Here is a 20,800-nt window from a genome sequence, read left to right on the forward strand (position 1 = left end):
ACACCAGTTTCCCTATTCCTACTCCAGATCTTCCAACTTTTTGACCTTGAGACTCAACAACACTGGATCAACGTACGTGGAAAAACTGCTACAGGGGAGATTGTAAACCTATGGCAGGTTCCCAGTCCACAGTTTTTTGTGCCTGTTTTATATGTGGGGTGGCGTTACAAAATGACGACAGTGAGGAGGTAGCTCCAGACAACATGGATAATGGGTGGCTACACGCCTGTTCCACAGATTTTCACAACTTTGCACTTGACAGGGATTAATAACAGTATTGTGTTTGTGCTCCTGCAGGCAGCAGGTTGCACACACATACGATAAACTTCTGCCTATGAGAATGAGGTTTCTGTTTACTGAAACACATGCATGTGACAAATATGCATTTCCAAAGAAATATATACACACAAAAATGCAGCTGGATTCAAGCTCTCAAGAGGCGCTGAAGCCTTTGAAAAGCCACTAGAGGATGAAGCCACAACAAAGGAAGTTAAGAAAAGCTCCAATAGTCAGTCACCAGGCCTCAGAGAAATATATATATATATATATATATACACACAGTGGCCAGCAGCAGAACCGCTATTTCAAATTAAATTTTCATCTTTGGCTCCAAGAATTATATAAGTCTGTAAAATACATATATTTATGATTTATTGGACACACATAGCCAACTGAGAGCAGTTAATCATATGCCATATATACACCCGCCATATATAGAGCTATATAGTTGAAATATGAACTCCATAAAAAGGATGCAAGATGTATGGGAGAGTGGAAAAAACATAGAGTGATGTGGAAGCTTGTCTTTGATTGCAGAGAGGAAAGGAGGGAGGGAGGAAAGGAAGGAGGGAGGAAAGGAGTTGGCAGTGAATCTCTTTGTCTTCCTTTTTGTTGTTTTTTTTCTGCCCTTGCAGCTTTTTTGTCATGTGTCTTCTGCCCTCACTGCCAGTTGTCCCCTGTGCTGCTTTGGCTGCTCAACAGATGGCCAGTTGGCTCATTAACTTTAATAAATCTCACATCAATTAAACCGGAGGTAATTGGGAAGCTGCAGAGGTGATTGCATGGTAGCAGCACTGCATACAAAAGCCTCAGCAGTAATGAATGGCTCTTATCACGCCTGAAGCGCCTGTGAGTGCCAAAACGATGGCATTAATACATGGCAGTGCCAGGAAGGATGGACGGATGGACAGATGATTGAAGAACAGAAGAGACTAACATGTTACATTACATCAACTGACCTTGATGAGTTCACACTCTCCATCTGTGCTCATGCTCCTCCTTTTTGTCTTTGTTCTTCCTCCTGGCATTTCCTCGTGAAATCCTTCATATCTCTCTGTCTGTCTCAGCTCATCACATAACAATACTTCTCTCTTCTCATTCTTTAATGTTTTACTTCATTACTCCTTCCTGGCCTTTGATGTAGCTTTGAGAAATGAGTTTGACTTAACGCAGCTACAGACTGGATGTGTTCACTGTCTGCATGTGTTTATTCTGTGGAGGTGCATGCATCATTACCGTTATTTGTGTGTGTGTGTTAGCTGGTAGATGGCTATCCATGTACCTGTCAGAGTGCTGTGCTGACTCAGCCAATCAGTGCTAGAAACAGATGCACCTGCCAACCTGCCTGTCCAGACTGTAAATGTAGAAACATTGTGTTTGTCTGAACATGTACACAACATATGCCTCATTACGAACGCTTCGATGTGAAGCATTTTCTTACAGAAAAGGACTGTCCTCACACAAGATGCTTTAATTTGAACAGATGTGGGTAAAGCTGCTTCTCTCAGCTCTGCAGTTGTCTCTTCACATCCAGACAGTTGGTTTGTCTGCTGAACAAAGTGCATCTGCTGAACTCCTGTTGTAAAGAAAGATGGTGAAAAGCTGCAGCACTGCCGCATTACTTAATTACTTAATTACACAGCCTGTCCTCACCAGAAAAATGGCCACATATACTGTGTGTGTGCAAAAAACTTAAGAAGACCCATATTTCAACTCTTATAACAGAAAGGTTCCCTTCAACATCTGGAAGCATCATGAAAATTCTTCCTGCCACTAGGCTTTTCTATCAAGGGGTCCAAGGTTGGAGGGAGGCAGTCTTTGATGTGGCCTAGGACAACAACCGTTCCAGTACCATGAACACTTCAGTTATTCACAGCATTTTAATTTTTATGTTTTTTCTCTTACTTTTTCTTATTAATGAATAAAATTAATTCATAGTTGACTAAACTGCATTGTTTATTATAATTATAACTATTATAACTATCCTACATGTGTAAAGTTGTTTTTATTCTTCTAAAGTGTCCAAGTGAATCAAACCAAATAGATTTGAATCAAACTGCTGGATGAATCTCAGAGTTTATGCTCTTACAGAAATGAGATTGATTTGGGTTAAAGCACAACATCTTTTTGAACTTTTATCCTTTGAAAATGCCCATCCTGTTTTCAGTCTGAATAATGCTCACTCAGGACTGACTTGCACAGGACACAGGATGGTGTGTCGTGAGTCATTTTCCTTAAGTCCTCCTCTGTGTCCCATAAGCTGCTCTAAATATGGACCATAGTAACCTCCCACTTGTCTGTAAAGCCTTTCCACTGAGGTACCTTTTGTTTCCTGAGACTGCAGCTGGGGCAGCAGCGAGCGCCGCCTTCTTGTCTTTGTGTAAATATCAGGGCTGGTCCCCCTGGACTGCTGTATATGAGGCTGTGTGTTGAGTGTGGAGGTGGGGGAATGAAGGACAAGGAGGAGTTGAAATGATAACCATTGACAAGGGACTAGAAGGGGTCATCCTTGATTTTATTAGACAACAGGAAACGGAATCAAGGTGGCAGGGCTGCTTTCTTTGTTCAGGAAACTTATATGGATCCTGTGGACAACTGAGACCCCACCCCCTCTCACTTCCCCTTTTATCTGTCTCTCACAAAAGAAAAATGTTGGCTGTCTTTGTCCATTTTCAAAGAAAAATGAGCATCAAATTCTTGACAAAATTAAAACTCAACACACAAAATGGGAACAGAAGTCAGTGCTCTAAGTCCAGGCCTTGGGGATGCTGTCAAAAGGAGCAGCTGGTGAAAATCTGTTGTGGTGTGAGTGGCTCAGCCTGGTTCAGACCTCTGAGTTCCAGTTCACGTCAGATATTCAAAAGTTCTGGTGCTGCACTCGCGTTACCTGTCCTCTATCCACACAGATATTGCCTCCTCCCAGCTGGCTGCTCATTCACAGCTTTGCCTCCTGACTGCCGTAGTCACAGACACACAAGTTCAGTGTGTTGACCCACAGATAATCTATTATTGCAGCTCCTCCTACATGTCCTTGAACACTTGGACCCTGTTGTCCTGTGAAGTTTTAGTGCTCAATGTTGGCGCACAGATCCCTCTTGGATTCAGTGCTGATGAGCTTTTGATTCAATGTGGAAATCTGACTTTTATAAATATTATTGCTGTCTAAAAATATCCATCCATCCATCCATCCATTTGCTATACCGCTTATCCGACAGGGTCGCGGGGGGGCTGGAGCCTATCCCAGCTGACTAAGGGCGGTGAGAGGCGGGGTACACCCTGGACTGGATGCCAGTCTTCTAAAAATATCCATAATTGTAAAATATCTTGACTTGTCCAGTGTTTTTTTTTTTTTTTTTAAAAATTGTTTTATTTTTTCATTATCCTGATTTTCCAAAAAGTCCTCATTTTCCCAACATGTCTTCAATATCCACACACACACAGTGCTGGTGGACTCATCAGTATGTTGTACAGCAGAGTCATTAACATGGATAAATTGAGAGAATAAACAGTTTCAATGTGAGATGAGAGGAGCCCCAGGCTGAATGAGAGAGTGTGTGTGTGTGTGTGTGTGTGTGTGTGTGTGTCTGTGTGTGTGTGTGTCACTACCCCCCGCCCCCATGAGCTCCCCTTTCCCCGCTGTCCCATCACAGAAACACAACCTGCCTATTTGCATGCTCACTGACTGTAAAATTGCAAACTCCCACTGAATCGACTCTTAACCAAACACGTCTAATGATTTCACATTAGGATCTTATTGTTCATCTTCCGTGGAGTTTAGTTTGGGGATCTGGGGCTTTGGAGATGAGTCTGTGTTTGTTTTTTTTTATAGAGACTGAAATGAATGCTGAGAGATTAGACTGAGGTTTTGTTTGGATTTGTTCATGGTGTGTGTTTGTGTTTCATGCTAATACATTTGGGATTTAAGAGGTACCTGCAGGCCTGAAGAAAATGATGTGAATACTGTGTGTTTAATTTGATAATTAACGGGAAGCTTCATCTCAGTTCAGCAGTTTGAACAAAGAAAACTGAATTACACCAGTAGCCTCTAGGGGACACTATAGGACACTCTTCTGCTCTGCACAAAAGACAAGAAGCTCAGAGATGTACGATATGGAGTCTGTAGATTAGTGAGAGAGAGAGAGAGAGAGAGAGAGAGAGAGAGAGAGAGAGAGAGAACAAAAGAAAGCATTCAAAGTATTTTCTGTTCCCTGCAGCCAAAACACTCTGCAGTTCTTGCTGAAAAACTGAAAGCCGCTGCAGGGTTTAAACTATTGAGTTTAAAGGATAATCAGATGTAAGGCAGACAATGTCCCCATGCTGCACCTATGAAAATAATATAACAAAAAATAAATAAGCTGCTGTCCTTTTCTCCCTTCATCCTTTTCTCTATCCTCTTTGTGTTCAGACTCACCTTTGTAGTTGATAATAAGTGAGAGCATCCTGTCTGAAAAGTATTCAAGTCATCTTTGACAAGTGTTTACATGCTGTTGGAGTCAAAAGACATAAATCTGAAGGACTGAATGGGGGAGAACAATGATGAGATATATAGATCTGAAAATATACTATCCTGAGATCACCTTGGAAAGAAAATCAAAACAAAACATTAAAGTAAATACATCAGGATGTAAATTTCCATACCAAATTTCCGTATAAATCCATGTTCTCTAATTTACACATGATAAATGTAAAGATGATAAGAAACAGAATATTTCATTGATCCCTGGTAGAAATTGGGTTTGTTACAGTTGCTCCAACCAAGATAAGAAGTCTATAGGCCAAAGAATTATTATAAAAATAGAAATAAGAATATATCTTGAATATAAAAATAAATATAAAGGTATATGTACATGTACATACAAGTATTGAACAGGTATGTACAGACATTGTACAAGTATGTGGTGAATTTACATTACAAAATTACAAAACATTACAAATAGTGCAGAAATAGTGTAGTAAATACAGCAAAAATTGCAGAACTAGTCTCTCAGTCTATTGGCTATTGGAGTGTCTGAGACTCGAGGGAGGATTTGTAAAGTCTGACTGTGCTGCTCTGTGGAGCATTGTGGCGGAATCAGTCACTGAAAGAACACCTGCGTTTGACCAGGACAACGTGGACTGGGTGGAAGACACTGTCCAAGATAGTGTCTCACTTAGACAGCATCCTTCTTTTTTACACCGCCGTCAGAAATTCCAGCTCCAACCCCGTGACACCACTGGCTTTCTGAATCAGTTTATTGAGTCTGTTGGCATTCACCACCCTCAACCTGCTGCCCCAGAACACAACAGCAAACAGGATAGCATTGGCCAACACAGACACATAGAACATCCTCAGCATCGCCCAGCAGATGTTAAATGACCTCAGCCTCCTCAGGAAGTAGAGACAACTCTAGCCTTCACCATGTCCTCACCTTGGTCAGAGTACTCAGCTGGTGGGCACTGGCTTTGAGTACCCTGGGGCTGACACCATAAGGACCAGCAGACTTGCTCTAGTGGATTCTTCTCAGTTGTCTCCTCACTGGGTTAGATTTTGGAGCACACTATAGAGGAAACAAGGGGAGGAAGGGTTGAGATATTGAGACTTGGTGGGAGGCAGTGGGGCGGCACGGTGGTGCAGTGGTTAGCACTGTCGCCTCATAGCAAGAGGGTTCCAGGTTCGAATCCCGGTCTGGGCCCTTCTATGTGGAGTTTGCATGTTCTCCCTGTGACTGCATGGGTTTTCTCCGGGTTCTCCGGCTTCCTCCCACAATACCAAAAACATGCACATTAGGTTAATTGGCTACTCTAAATTGCCCCTAGGTGTGAGTGTGAGAGTGTGTGGTGGTCTGTCTTTGTGTGTTGGCCCTGCGATTGACTGGCGACCAGTCCAGGGTGAACCCTGCCTCTCGCCCGTAGTCAGCTGGGATAGGCTCCAGCTCCCCCGCGACCCTGACGGATAAGCGGTATAGAAAATGGATGGATGGATGGATGGGAGGCAGTGAGCGGTGGTGATGGTGGTGGTTTGTTGATGGTAGCTGGCAGCTGACATCGTTCATGTTGTTCTGCTGGAGTTTCCACTCCAGCTTCCTCCTGTATTTGTCCTTTGCCTTCCTGATTTTTACTCTCATTTCGCTTTCTTTTGTTACCCATGGCATGTTATTTGAATAACAAGGGACAGTCTTCGGTGGGACAATGTCGCCCACACAGAAGTTGATGTATTGTTGATGTGTTATATCAATGAGGGCATTCCAGTCTGCCATCTCAAAGCAGCCCTGAAGTGTCTCATAAGCCTCCTCCGACCATCTCCTCACTGTCTTCATCGAAGCAGGCTTGCTTTTAACGAGAGGCACATGGCAGGAGTTGAGGTGCACGAGCTTGTGATTTGACCTTGTGCACATGTTAACTGTGCACACAAAGCATTTTGTTTGCTGTCACTTTCTGAAAGCGTCAGCAAATATTTGGCAACAACATTATTGCTTGGAACTATGACTTCTACTGCTTGGACCTATGATTCTTTGGTTTGGGGAAAGAAGCTGTTGATGTGTGTAGATCTGTGTGTGATTGTCTGTCTTTGCATGTTGGTCCTATTTGATTGACTGGTGACCAGTCCAGGGTGGACCTGCCACTCACCCGTAGTCAGTGGGCTGCAGCCCTTTGCCACCCTGCACAGATAGAGTATAGGAAATGGATGGATGGAACTAAGTGTGATAAACCTGGTGAAACATCCTCATAGTTTACTTCCTGGAAAAGCTGAAAAATGTCTGCCCTTTGTGTTGACAACCTGAGGAGCAGGTTATTTAAATCATGCCAGCATTGATTGATCATTGATCATGACACAGCTGGGGCAGTCACAACTTTATGGAATATCCTCTTATTCACCTCCACTGAAGGTTGTGTGATTAATTATTGATTATTCATGCTTATCTGATGATAGAGAATAACACCAGTCCATGTATATGTCATCGATGTCATGCTTCCTCAGCTTTCCTTCATATAAGAAGCTTGTGGTCTGTTATCAATGGAAGACCAAATCCCACTACAATGTCATGACTGTACTAGGATTCATTCAATGTTATATGTGATTATCACTGCTGACGTGTAAGCAGCGTGTTTGTTTGTGTGTGTGTGTGTGTGTGTGTGTCTGATTGCATTATTAAGCCAACAAATCAATCCTAGTATTTTTGTCAAATACTTAAGTAGATAACAGTACTTAAAGAAAATATGCACCAGTACAGCAAATATGTGCTGTACAGTGAGTATGTGCACATGTGTGTGTGCTTGTTTATACTTCTCATTTTGAATAATACATCTGATACAAATCAGCAGTTGCTGTGGCTGTTAAATATGTTGCTGACACATCAAAGAGCTAAGAAACTGTGTGTGTGTGTCTGTGTGTGTGTTTGTGAAAAATTCCCACAGAAACACTCCAACATGTTGTGGAAAGCCTTCACAGAAGAGTGGAAGCTGTTAGAGCTGTGTGTTTAGAATGAGATGTCATTGAAGGTCCTGTTGATGTGATGGTCAGCTGTCCCAATACTTTTGTCCATATAGTGTATTTTTCACATTTCATGTCCTTTCTTTCACTGGTAGCTCCCATCACCTGCTGTCTCTCTCCAAGTATCCTTCTTCTTTATGCCAATGATTTTATCTTAAAATCTCAACTTGTCACTGCAGAAGAAAACTCACCAATAACAAAGACAATCTATCAGAAGAAGCAAACCAAACAAATTAATCTGAATAATGCAGCAGGACTTATTGTGAGATATTTTCAGCTTTAAAACCACTGCTGGCTGCTATAAACTTTATGTGTTTCTGCAGCTTGTGAAATCCTTCTGTCTACAGTTAAACTACAGTATTAATTAAAGAATACAATCCTTGGGTGAGTTTTTAATTAGCTGTGAATAACTCTAAATTTCCATACAAATGACTTCTCTGGTGGATGAAGAAAAAAACTTCCTTGCCTGACTGCCTGGAGCCACTGTTAGGAACATTTTGTTTCCAGTGACAGCAGCTAACAAGGGGGCTGCCAGTACCTGCAACTGCTCCAGCTGCATGTAGGTGGGGAGCTCCTGGGGTCATGGATGAATATTTAAAACCACTTCCATATCAAATTAGATATGACCTATGCTTCCAATGCCCCCCTCTGTCATTTACATGTCTGGAAGGGATCCTCAATGCCCAAAGAAGAAGTACAGAAACATCTCTTCCACCCAAAACCCCTGAAAGAGATAAACAACAATACATACATACAATACAATACATTGTTGAGTCAACAACACAACATTAGTACCAGAAATACTCATCAGTTAAACTTATTAATGTGAACATTTAAATTACATACTGGCATATTTTGCATTGAAATGTCACATCTTAGTAAAAACTATCATCTGTTACTGATGTTAACAAGGCTGGTGAACTGCTCCATCCAAAATGTTAGTCACATATGACAACTGCATGGAGGCATCAAACATGTCAGCACAGCGATTAGTTTTACAAGGACTCAGCACTTTATGATGCATCCTTTAAAGTCACTGTGTCACATCCAGTTGGACTCACCTGGAGAGGAAAGACAAGCATGAGTTTTACACACTGATAAATGAAATAATGTTTAACATGTTTTAATAGATAGATAGATATACTTTATTGATCCCAGGCTGGGAAATTGCAGTGCAGCAGCAGCAATACACACAACAAGTTAAACAAAAGTTAAAAATAGCAAAATAAAAAGTGGCATATATAAATATATCCTAAGACTGGTGATGTTTGGTGCAATAATTTTGAAACACAAACACATGCACATACAGATGCCACAGTGAAATTGTGAAAGCCCAGTAGGCAACATAAAGGAACCTGGACAAGGAGCAGAGGGGAAGAGGAGAAGAGAAGGACAGCAGGGAGGAGGGATGATTGGAGGAGGGGAGGGCAGGAGAGATGAGGGGAGGAGGGAGGAGTAGAGAAGGGGAGGAGGGGAGGTGTTGGCAGCGTTTACGTATTTCTGCACTGGAGAGGTTAAGAGGCTTCTGGTTAATTTGTTGAAGTTCACGTGAGCTGCAATGTGATGGCTGTGCAAGACGAGCAGAGGCTGCTGGATGCATGGGGAGCTGGTTAATGTGTGTGTGTGTGTGTGTGTGTGTGTGTGTGTGTGTGAGAGAGAGAGAGAGAGAGAGAGAGAGACAGAGAGGGTGAAGGCAGGACAGTGGCTGCTGAGACTATTTCTCTCAATTTGTCTCCTTAACGGCCTCACCTGAGGCCACAGCTGCAGAATGGATTGTACATTCTGACAGCCCATTCCCTGCTGCATGTGTGTGTGCGTGTGTGTTGACTGCCCTCATAAATACAGTATATATGTAGTTCATATGAGTGTGTTTTAATGCAGTGATGCCCCATGGCAGGATTTTATTTCAGCACTGCATCTTCTTCGGTTCTGAACCATGAGAACATGTGTGTTTTTGTGTGAGCTGTGATAGAGAGCTGTGATAAAACAATACTCTGCTCCAGTCTTTCTCCACACTGAGGCTCCGCCTTCTGACTAGAATCAGCTCTCAGCATCCATCAGCAGATATTGGACAGAGGAGCAGATATGCACACAGACACAGTAATGGTGTGACTGCAGACTATGTTCCCAGTAAGTTCATGGAGTCATATTGTCAGAGTGATGTCCCAACATGCTGTATGTTGCCGTCCTCTGAGTCTCCATGCTTGCAAATGTTCAGGTGAAAACTCTCTGCAATGAAAACAGCTGGAAATCAACAACAGCTCACAAAGTGCTGATTTCCTGACAGGAAAACACACTGATGATTCAGATTGTCACCTGAACTTCACCTGAACAGACAGTGTGACACTGACAATTAGACTGAACCGTCTGTTTTCACAGAAAGGGTGGGTTTGGGCGACTGGGTGGGGGTTCAGCAAGAAGAGGTAATCGAATAGAAAAGAGATGTGGGAGAAATAAAGAAAGAGATATAGAAAAGAAATGATAGTCTCCTCTGAGGGGAAAAAGGAAATTGATGTGTTGAGGTGAAAATGATTGGGCCTTGACCTCGGCTTGGGGGGTGGGAGGGGCCATGACCTTGTTTTAATTGGGAAAGTGTGTGTGTGTATGTGAGTGAGTGTGTGTGTGTGCTTGACTGAAGGCGCAGTACTATATGAGAGAGAGAGATGAAAAGAGATGAAAGTGACATATTTTGTCATTGGAGGGAACTCACTCCAATGAAATTCGTGCTCTGCATTTAACCCACCCAAGTGACGTGCACACACACACAGCAAACCCGGGGCAGTGGGCGACCGCGTGCAGCGCCCGGGGAGCAGTGGGGGTTAGGTACCTTGCTCAAGGGTACCTCAGCCATGGACACCGGTACGGGGAATCGAACCAGCGATCCACCGGTTACGGGTCCGACACCCTAACCGCTGATCCACGACTGCCCCAGACAGAGACGGACAGACAGAGACGGAGACAGAGAGTGCAGAAGTTAGAGGAGGAGAGAGAAGCTCAGTGCATCATGGGAGATCCCTGGCAGTCTAAGCCTATAGCAGCATAACCAGGGGCCGGCCTAGGCCAGCCCTAACTATAGGCTTTATCAAACAGGAAAGTTTTTAGTCTACTCTTAAATATAGAGAGGGTGTCCGCCTCCCGGACCGAAACCGGAAGATGGTTCCATAGTAGAGGAGCTTGATAACTAAAGGCTCTGGTTCCCAATCCTACTACTATCAAATCTTTAAGATATGATGGTGCCTGGCTGTTCAGGGCTTTATATGTGAGGAGAAGAATTTTAAACTCTATCCTGAATTTTACAGGTAGCCAATGTAGAGAAGCCAGTACAGGAGAAATACGATCTCTAATGCTGGTTCTTGTGAGTAATTGTGCAGCAGCATTGTGGAGCAGCCTGATAAAAGGAAATTCCAATAATCCAGCCTGGAGGTAATAAATGCATGGACTAATTTTTCTGCATCTTTCTGACTCAGAATGTACCTAATTTTTTGCAATATTGCAGAGGTGAAAAAATGCAGTGTTTGAAATGTGTGTTATGTGTGAGTTAAATTAAAAGATTAAAAGATTAAAGTGACATATTTTGTCATTGGAGGGAACTCACTCCAATGAAATTCGTGCTCTGCATTTAACCCACCCAAGTGACGTGAACACACACAGCAAACCCGGGGCAGTGGGCGACCGCGTGCAGCGCCCGGGGAGCAGTGGGGGTTAGGTACCTTGCTCAAGGGTACCTCAGCCATGGACACCGGTACGGGGAATCGAACCAGCGATCCACCGGTTACGGGTCCGACACCCTAACCGCTGATCCACGACTGCCCCAGACAGAGACGGACAGACAGAGACGGAGACAGAGAGTGCAGAAGTTAGAGGAGGAGAGAGAAGCTCAGTGCATCATGGGAGATCCCTGGCAGTCTAAGCCTATAGCAGCATAACCAGGGGCCGGCCTAGGCCAGCCCTAACTATAGGCTTTATCAAACAGGAAAGTTTTTAGTCTACTCTTAAATATAGAGAGGGTGTCCGCCTCCCGGACCGAAACCGGAAGATGGTTCCATAGTAGAGGAGCTTGATAACTAAAGGCTCTGGTTCCCAATCCTACTACTATCAAATCTTTAAGATATGATGGTGCCTGGCTGTTCAGGGCTTTATATGTGAGGAGAAGAATTTTAAACTCTATCCTGAATTTTACAGGTAGCCAATGTAGAGAAGCCAGTACAGGAGAAATACGATCTCTAATGCTGGTTCTTGTGAGTAATTGTGCAGCAGCATTGTGGAGCAGCCTGATAAAAGGAAATTCCAATAATCCAGCCTGGAGGTAATAAATGCATGGACTAATTTTTCTGCATCTTTCTGACTCAGAATGTACCTAATTTTTTGCAATATTGCAGAGGTGAAAAAATGCAGTGTTTGAAATGTGTGTTATGTGTGAGTTAAATTAAAAGATTAAAAGATTAAAGTGACATATTTTGTCATTGGAGGGAACTCACTCCAACGAAATTTGTTCTCTGCATTTAACCCACCCAAGTGACGTGCACACACACACAGCAAACCCGGGGCAGTGGGCAACCGCGTGCAGCGCCCGGGGAGCAGTGGGGGTTAGGTACCTTGCTCAAGGGTACCTCAGCCATGGACACCGGGACGGGGAATCGAACCAGCGATACACCGTTCCCGGCAGCGCTGCAACACCGGGTCAATGCGTGGAGCGAACGGAGCAAGCCCCTTTTTCGGCTCCCAGTGCTAAAAATCCATTTAATATGCTGTCCCCTTATAGAGGACGTATCAGATATTAAACTGATAAGAACAGATACTACACTTGATCTTAGCCAAAAGGCCGAGACACATCCTGGTCAAAGATAACTCCTAAATTCCTTACAGTGGAGCTTGAGGCCAAAGCTAAGCCAATGACATTTAGTAATGTCATTTCTCATGTTGTTAATTGCTTTCCTGCCTGTACAACATCCATTGCACGTCTGTCCGTCCTGGGTGAGGGATCCCTCCTCTGTTGCTCACCCTGAGGTTTCTTCCATTTTTTCCTGTTAAAGGTTTTTCTGGGAGTTTTTTATTAGTCGATGTGAGGGTCGAAGGGCAGAGGATGTTGCTGATGTTATGTTAAGCCCTTTGAGACAAACTGCTTGTAAAAATGGGCTATACAAATAAAGTTGACTTGACTTGACTTGACATGTGGAGTTTCTATATCATTGGATAATTTGTTTCTTAAGTGTTTAGGGCCCAGAACAATAACTTCCTATTACTATGTAGAAAGTTACGTAACTGGAAGATTAGATATTGGTCTATAGTTGCATAAAAGCTCTGGGTCAAGTGTGTGTTTTTCAAGGTTTGACTACAGCTACTTTAAAGGACTGGGGTACATAGCCTGTTACTAGGGACAGATTGATCATAACTAATAGACAGGTGCTAAGTAAGAGTAAAACTTCTTTGAGCAACCTAGTTGCGATAGGGTCAAAGAGGCATGTTGTTGGTTTAGATCAGGGGTGACAAACTCAAATACACAGTGGGACAAAATTTAAAAAATGGTCCAAGTCGAAGGCCGGACTGGTTCAGTGTTTATTGAAAACAAATTGAAATGATCTTATTGAATATACTGAACCTGAACACTGCACAGAGGTTATTTCCTATAAAACATCAATCATTAAATAAATGTAAACACTGTATGACAACAAGATATTTATAAATCTAAAAAATACAGGTATTTACATTTGTAGTATAAATCTAAAAATACAGGTATTTACATGTGTAACGTATATACATTGTATATATAAAAGTATGTGTGTCCGTCACAGTGCAAAGTTTAACAGTTTGATGGCAGCTGTCACCTGCCTCAACGATTACCACCCTCTCGCTCTGACACCGGTAATCATGAAGTGCTTTGAGAGGATTGTCTTAAGTCACATCAAGGATGTCATCCCTGCTACTCTGGACAGACATCAGTTCGCCTACAGGAAGAACCGATCAACAGAGGACACGGTCTCATTAGCACTGCACACAGCCCTGACTCGCCTGGAGCATCCTAACACATACGTCAGGATGTTATTTGATTTCAGTTCAGCTTTTAAAACTGTGATTGCTAAAACTGTGACCTCTTCCCTCTGGGGTTAGGGTACAGGAATATCAAAACCCACACAAACAGACTGAGACACAGCTTCTTCCCCATAGCTGTGAAATCCATCATGGTGACTACTTTTAGTTTTAAGTCATAGTAGCAGACAGAGATATTCGCTATATTCACTAAAATATGTCATAATATGTTACTTATGTTTCCAAATATTGACACAGATGTTTTCTCTGCAACACAAATGGATCTACAAAATGATCAGTAGTAAAGATATACACATCCTCACCTTATTAATCATTTTCTTTTATTGGAGCATCTTGTTCAAATATTGAAACACACATATAGAAATCATTTGATGTGCCTAGTGAAGCCTTCCAGTGTTCATTTCTAACACACCTTTACATCATGTGATTTATTTACGGATCTTTCTGTCATGAGTGCCCCAGTGAGAAGACCTCAGCATACTCTTAGTTAAAGAGTCTGATTCTGTGTGTTTGTCTAACATACTATATACACACCTCCAGTTCACCTGTGCAGCACATAAAGGCTGCCTGCCACAGCAGCGGGCCTTCACAGGAAACAGAAAAACACTCTGAAATGGTTTGTGTGTGTGCGCGTGTATGGGTGTGTGTATGTGTGTATGTGTATGTGTGTGTGGGGGTGTTAGGCAGATGTCACCCAGAGCTCAGCTCCTCTATCACAGGTCTGTGGATATTCTCATTTATCCAGGTCATAGCTGTCTCAAGGAGATTGAATTGAGCACAACTGGAGTTGGTTATTTGTCTTTGAAGATGTTTCGCCTCTTATCCAAGAGGCTTCATCAGTTCATGCTCATCAAGACCAGACTAGACTAGTCTTCAGCGTCTTGGTTGAGAGGCGAAACATCTTCTATTCTATTTATCTATCTACAGACATTGCACTTGCAGTTTTCCTGACCAAGAAAGAAAGTGAAACATATAAGATAAGATAATAAACATGAAAAGTATAAATCTAAAAATACAGGTATTTACATGTGTACATATATCCATTGTATGTATAAAAGTATGTGTGTCCGTCAAAGTGCAGAGTTTAATAGTTTGATGGCGACAGGTAGGAATGATTTCCTGTGTCACTCTGTGGTGCACCATGGGAGTAAGAGTCTGTTGCTGAACGAGCACCTGTGTGACTGTGAATATAAATATGACTGTGTGAATTAAACCACACTCAGCGATGGACATGCGGCAGTTTGCCTACAGGCCAAACATCGGGGTGGATGACGCTGTCATCTACCTGCTGCACCGGGCGCTGAGTCACCTGGAGAGTCCTGGGAGCGCTGTGAGAATCATGTTTTTTGACTTCTCAAGCGCATTAACACAATTAAACCGGTGCTGCGGAGAGGGAAGCTGGAGAGAACAAGAGTGGATGGACATTTGGCTGTTTGGATCATCGACTACCTCACCAACAGGCCACAGTATGTGAGGCTGTGTAACTGTGTGTTTGTGTGAGGTGGTGGTCTGCAGCACGGGGCCCCCCAGGGAACAGTGCTCTCCCCTTTCCTCTTCACCCTTTACACTTCGGACCTCACCTAAAACAGCAGCAGATGTCACCTCCAGAAGTTCTCTGACGACTCAGCCATTGTTGGCTGTGTGTCTGAGGGGAATGAGACAGTCAGTCAGGTCAGTCATCGTGGACTTTGTGGACTGGTGTGAGTGCAACCACCTGTGCTTAAACACCAGTAAAACAAAGGAGATGGTGATTGACTTCTGGAGAAGGAGATGGTGATTGACTTCTGGAGAAGAACACTACCGCATACTCCAGTGAACATCCAGGGCTCGGACATTGAGATGGTGGACAGTCTTAAGTATCTGGGTGTCCACCAGAACCATAAACTGGACTGGTCACATAACACCGATGCCCTGTACAAGAAGGGCCAAAGTCGCCTCCACCTTCTGAGGAGACTGAGGTCCTTTGGAGTGTGCAGGCCCTCCTAAGGACTTTTTATGACTCTGTGGTAGCCTCTGCTATTCACTACGCTGTGGTCTGTTGGGGACTGGGCAGCACGGACCGGGACAGGAAGAGACTAAACAAGCTGGTCAGGAGGACCAGCTCTGTCCTGGGCTGCTCACTGGAGGAGGTGACAAGCTGACATCCATCATGGACAACACCTCTCACCCTCTGCATCAGACAGTGGAGGCTCTGAGCAGCTCCTTCAGCAGCAGACTGCTACACCCTCAGTGTAGGAAGCTGAGTTTCTGTCGCAGGCCGAGAAACAGACTGCTGTATTTTTCTGTAACTTTTCCTTTTTTCCTTTTTCCGACGTGGATCGCTGGGCAATCAGCCGATCGCATGTTAACGAGCCACGCGCCGACTTTGTTAAGGACGAAACAAAGTTTGTTAACTTCTTCACCGGTGATTTTCTCCGCTGCCGTCGAGAGATCAACACTCATCATCATCTGAGATAACGGACCACCAGCATCCCGCCGAGGACGACGCTGCGAACGTTTAAGCGGATCATTATTTCAAACTCCGAAAGATCGGAGCAACTCAAAGTAAGAGGCTTATGTCTGGGCAGAGACAGTGTAAAGTAGGGTTGTTTACACATGATTTCCTGTAACTTATAAGTGCTGCATTTATTGATTTTGTTTCCAGTCGGTCATTTCTGCCATTTCAGCGAGACCGCGCGTCACCGGTTAAAGGACCAATAGCTGAGCAGAGTTAAAACTTAGAGTATAATAGTGTGTATTACAAAGTGATACTTATCTATGGATGGTTGTTGCTGGTTAATAAATCCTGTTATAGTTTAACCTGTCGTTGTCTGTGGTTATTGTGAATGTACTTGTAATAACTGCTGAATTCATGACAGTCAGTGCTCGGAATCATCCTTCATAATTTTAAGAGACTGTTTTCCTATTAATTAATTTGGCTATTGGTCCCTGGTGACAGAGTGGTGCCCCGATGTTTATGTGTATAAAGCATGCACTGATTTTTGCTTTAATGATTATTTCCCATAATCATTGACTCTTTTGCCAATAACCAAATTGCCCCTACTAGTGCACTTACTAATGAATGCTTAAACTGAAACTAACTAATACTAAATCAAGCAACTCTCTAAAACACGCAAAGTTAAAGTAGGAGCTGAAGCTAACCTGCTAGCAACTGTCTAAAATCACTAACTAATCTACTAAATACGATAAACACAGAACTAACAATAAAATTAACATCAAAGTTCTATGCTAACATTACAAACAAGTCAGTCACAATATTAAATCCATGTAATCAACTCACACCACTTATAACGGTCAGTAAAGTGCAGAGACCTCAGTTTTATAGGAGGAGGGAGGGCTGGGGTGGTGGGGGAAAGCTTTATCAAAACACGGAGAGGGTCTCTGCCTCCTGGACCAAAACTGGAAGATGGTTCCATAGTGGTGGTTGGATAATGAGGTTCTATTAGCGCTCTGAGATCAGACGGTACTTGACTATTTAGGGCTTTGAATGTGAGGAGGAGAAGCCAATACAGGAGAAATATGATCTCTAAAATGAGTTTTTGTCAGTACACGTGCCGCAGTATTCTGGATTAGTTGGACAGTCTTTATGGACTTACTGAAACAGCATGATATCAGGGAAATGCAATAGTCCCTTGTAGCCTTGTGGTAATAAATGCATGGATTATTTTTTCTGCATCTCTTTGAGGCAGAATTTGCCTCATTTTTGCAATGTTGCATTGGTGAAAAAAGGCAGTTCTTGAAATTTGAGCTATGCATGAGTTAAGTTATGTCCTGATAAAAAATAACTCCCAGATTTCCTATGGTGGGGCTGGACGCCAAGGTGATGCCATACAAAGTAGCTGTAGCACTAAATAATTTGTTTCTAAGATGTTTAGGGCCCAGAACAATAACTTCAGGTTTGTCTGAGTTTAGAAGTAGAAAATTGCAGGTCATCCAGGTTTGTGTCTTTAAGGCTTAATGCTTGAAGTCTGGTTAGCTCCCAGTTACATTCAAACTTCTGAATGAACAAATCTCACATAGCTGTGACACTTCAGTTCACAGACCCATAAACACACCTGTGCGGTGATGTCTAAAAATGCAAGGAAAAATGCAAAATCAGTTGGTTCAATGTTCACTTCATACGTGACAATCGTGTCACTGGATTGTTGTTGATGAGATCTTTGTTCATCAAACATTTCACCGTTAACAAAGACAGTATTTGCCTTTACACACACCTGCACACTGTTTACAGGTGTGTGCATCTAACAATGTGTCTGCTAGTAGAGGAACAAAGTGAGTCCTGCATCACAGCTAATTACATCCCAGACCCTGCAATAACATCACACACACACACGCACACTCACACACATACTCAAATACACACAGGCCTATTTGACCTTGATTTCTTCTTCACAGAGACGTGTAAACAAGAGGAGACTGCATTGACATATGGAGGATATTTTCCATTCATACCACATGTGCAGCAGAGTCAACACTGTGTGGAACACAAAGATAACAGGATGTTCTCAGAGCAAAACGCTGATACTCATATCTCTGAACAAAGTGACAGGCAAAAGCTCATGGAAACTTGAAAAGTGTTTGGGGGCTCAAAGCTGAAAACTGGTGTACCATGTAATTAGTGTAAGGAAAACACATTTGGTATGAAGCATCTGCATTTCACAGCCTTCTGATAGCAGCAGTCTGCACTAGAATTAACAGGGGATTATCTGTGACGCTGTGAGATCTCTCTGTGTGAGTTCTCCTGTCACTGTAATCTGACAGATGAAATCACATAAAGTTTACTAAAACTTTACAGAGCTGGTGGCTGATGCCTACTGTGGGTTCAGCTTCAGTCTGTGTTGTAACCACAAGTGCACAAGTGTTTTCTGATTTCTGTGTGCCACAGCCCAGCACCTTTATTCAACTCACTGAACATCAATAGAATCATTAAGAAGGCCAGCCATGTTGTGGGAGAGGAACTGGACTCTCTGACAGTGGTGTCTGAGAGGAGGATGTTGTCCAAAATAAGGACGATACTGGACTTTACCTCTCACCCTCTCCACAATGTGCTGATCAGCTACAGGAGCTCGTTCAGTCACAGACTCTGACTCCCATGATGCACCACAGAGCGACACAGGAAATCATTCCTGCCTGTCGCCATCAAACTGTTAAACTCAGCACTGTGACGGACACACTTACTCACCTTATATATACAATGTATATATTGTTTTTTTTTACACATGTACATACCTGTGTTTTAAATTTTCTTAAAAAATTTGAATACATTGTAAATACCTGTACTTTGAGATCTTAGTTTTTGTTTATCCTGTCTTTATTGCTTATCCTGTTTTTTTATACTCCGCACTTTTCTCCTTTCTTGGTTGGGAATACTGCATGTGCAATGTCTGTAAGAACAAGAATTTCCCCTCAGGGATAAATAAAGGAATTCTGATTCTGATTCTGATTCTGATCTGAACGATCTTGTACTTGACAGATATTTCATTATTTCCATTTGATGTGACATTACCAAAATATTCTGATTCCAGCTCATCACATACACTTTATTATGTCCTACAGAGTCTATGACCCGCCTGTGGGCTGTGGGGATCTGGACCACACATAAACTGAAAGACAGAGATGCTGTTCCTCACCTTAGCCTTCCTCATAAATTGCTTTCGGCTCATTTTAGCAACACTTCAAAGTCTGTGCATCAAAATATATTTAAATGTCCATCAAATAGGGTTGAGTTTGACCAATTAAATCTCTGTCTCTCTCCATTTAAACATTTTTCTGATAATGAACATATCACACCCGACATTTGTTAAGTAAGATATATGATAAATTCCCCTTTTTATGATGAAGTGGAAAATGTCATCATATGCAATTGAATGTATGCATACAGTACATATACACAAAAAGTACATGTGAATATACATATACATGCATTTGTTAACGCAGTCTCACACAAAATGCCATCCTACATGGTCAGAAGTATTTGGACACCTCATAATAATACTGCACCATATAGTGATATTTTGTGTTTATCCAACTTTGTTTCATCTTTGGTTCAATATAATGAAAGATGACACTTTGAGACATTGTGCAGGTTGGCGGCAGGCTCTGTTGGTTTCTCTTTTCTTTGTTCATAGACTGTGACTGATTTTACTCCAATCTGGAGGTGCTGCCCCCTACTGTTCATATGCTTAATTACATCATGGAGATGAAAGGCATGCAGGGTCATTAGTGGTGTAATGTACATTTACTCAAATACCGTAAAATTTTGACATACTTACTTTACTGCAGTATCACTATTCTGTAAACTTTATACATCTACTTCTACTACTTTATACATCTTACACATTTATATTTTTACTAAATATGTGCTCATATGATATGATGAAGTACCACACTACTTATCTACCAAATAGTACACAGTGTATCTATAGTTGGCTCTACACTGACAAACGTCAACAGAATACAAACATGATAATGTAATATCTATAAAAAATACTTAAAGTATGAAAGGTAAAAATACTAGTTCTTTTTTAAGTACATTTTACTAATAGTACTTCTGTACTTTTACTAGTAACATTTTGAATATGAGACTTTTATTTGTAAATGACTATTTTTAGACTTTAGTATTGCTAAATTAATTAAGTGAAGGATTTGAATTCTTCTTCCATGACCGACCATCATGAAGTGTGAAAAGAACACTACAAGGTAAGAATGGGCAAATGGCACCAGGACCAAAATCAAGTCCCAAACTAAATTATATACCAGAGGACATTTTCATCCTCAATGGATTTGAGTCAGTATGTTTTTTATAGCAGACTAAACTGATGGAGGACAGCAGCAGTTGTGTGAGGTCTCCAGCAGCAGATTCATCACAGGTAACCCAGGGGAACAGCAGGAGGCTCATACAGCTCAGATCTGCTGTTCGATCTCTTTGTCCTTCCCTGTTTGCTCTGTTGCATTACTGCATTTTCATCTCACCCTCATTTCGCATTCCCTCACAAAGAAAAA

The 20,800-nt window shown here is 42.3% G+C and overlaps 1 non-coding gene across 1 annotated transcript; it reads right to left on the reverse strand.

Moving 5' to 3' along the window:
* Positions 1-12,393: 12,393 nt before the first annotated feature.
* On the reverse strand, positions 12,394-12,581 carry LOC124061280. Its single transcript, XR_006843726.1, has one exon. It is a non-coding gene; the product is annotated as a U2 spliceosomal RNA (small nuclear RNA).
* Between the last annotated feature and the right edge of the window lie 8,219 nt (positions 12,582-20,800).

This window comes from Scatophagus argus, chromosome 6 (assembly GCF_020382885.2).
Source record: "Scatophagus argus isolate fScaArg1 chromosome 6, fScaArg1.pri, whole genome shotgun sequence".
Classification (NCBI taxonomy): Eukaryota; Metazoa; Chordata; class Actinopteri; family Scatophagidae; genus Scatophagus; species Scatophagus argus.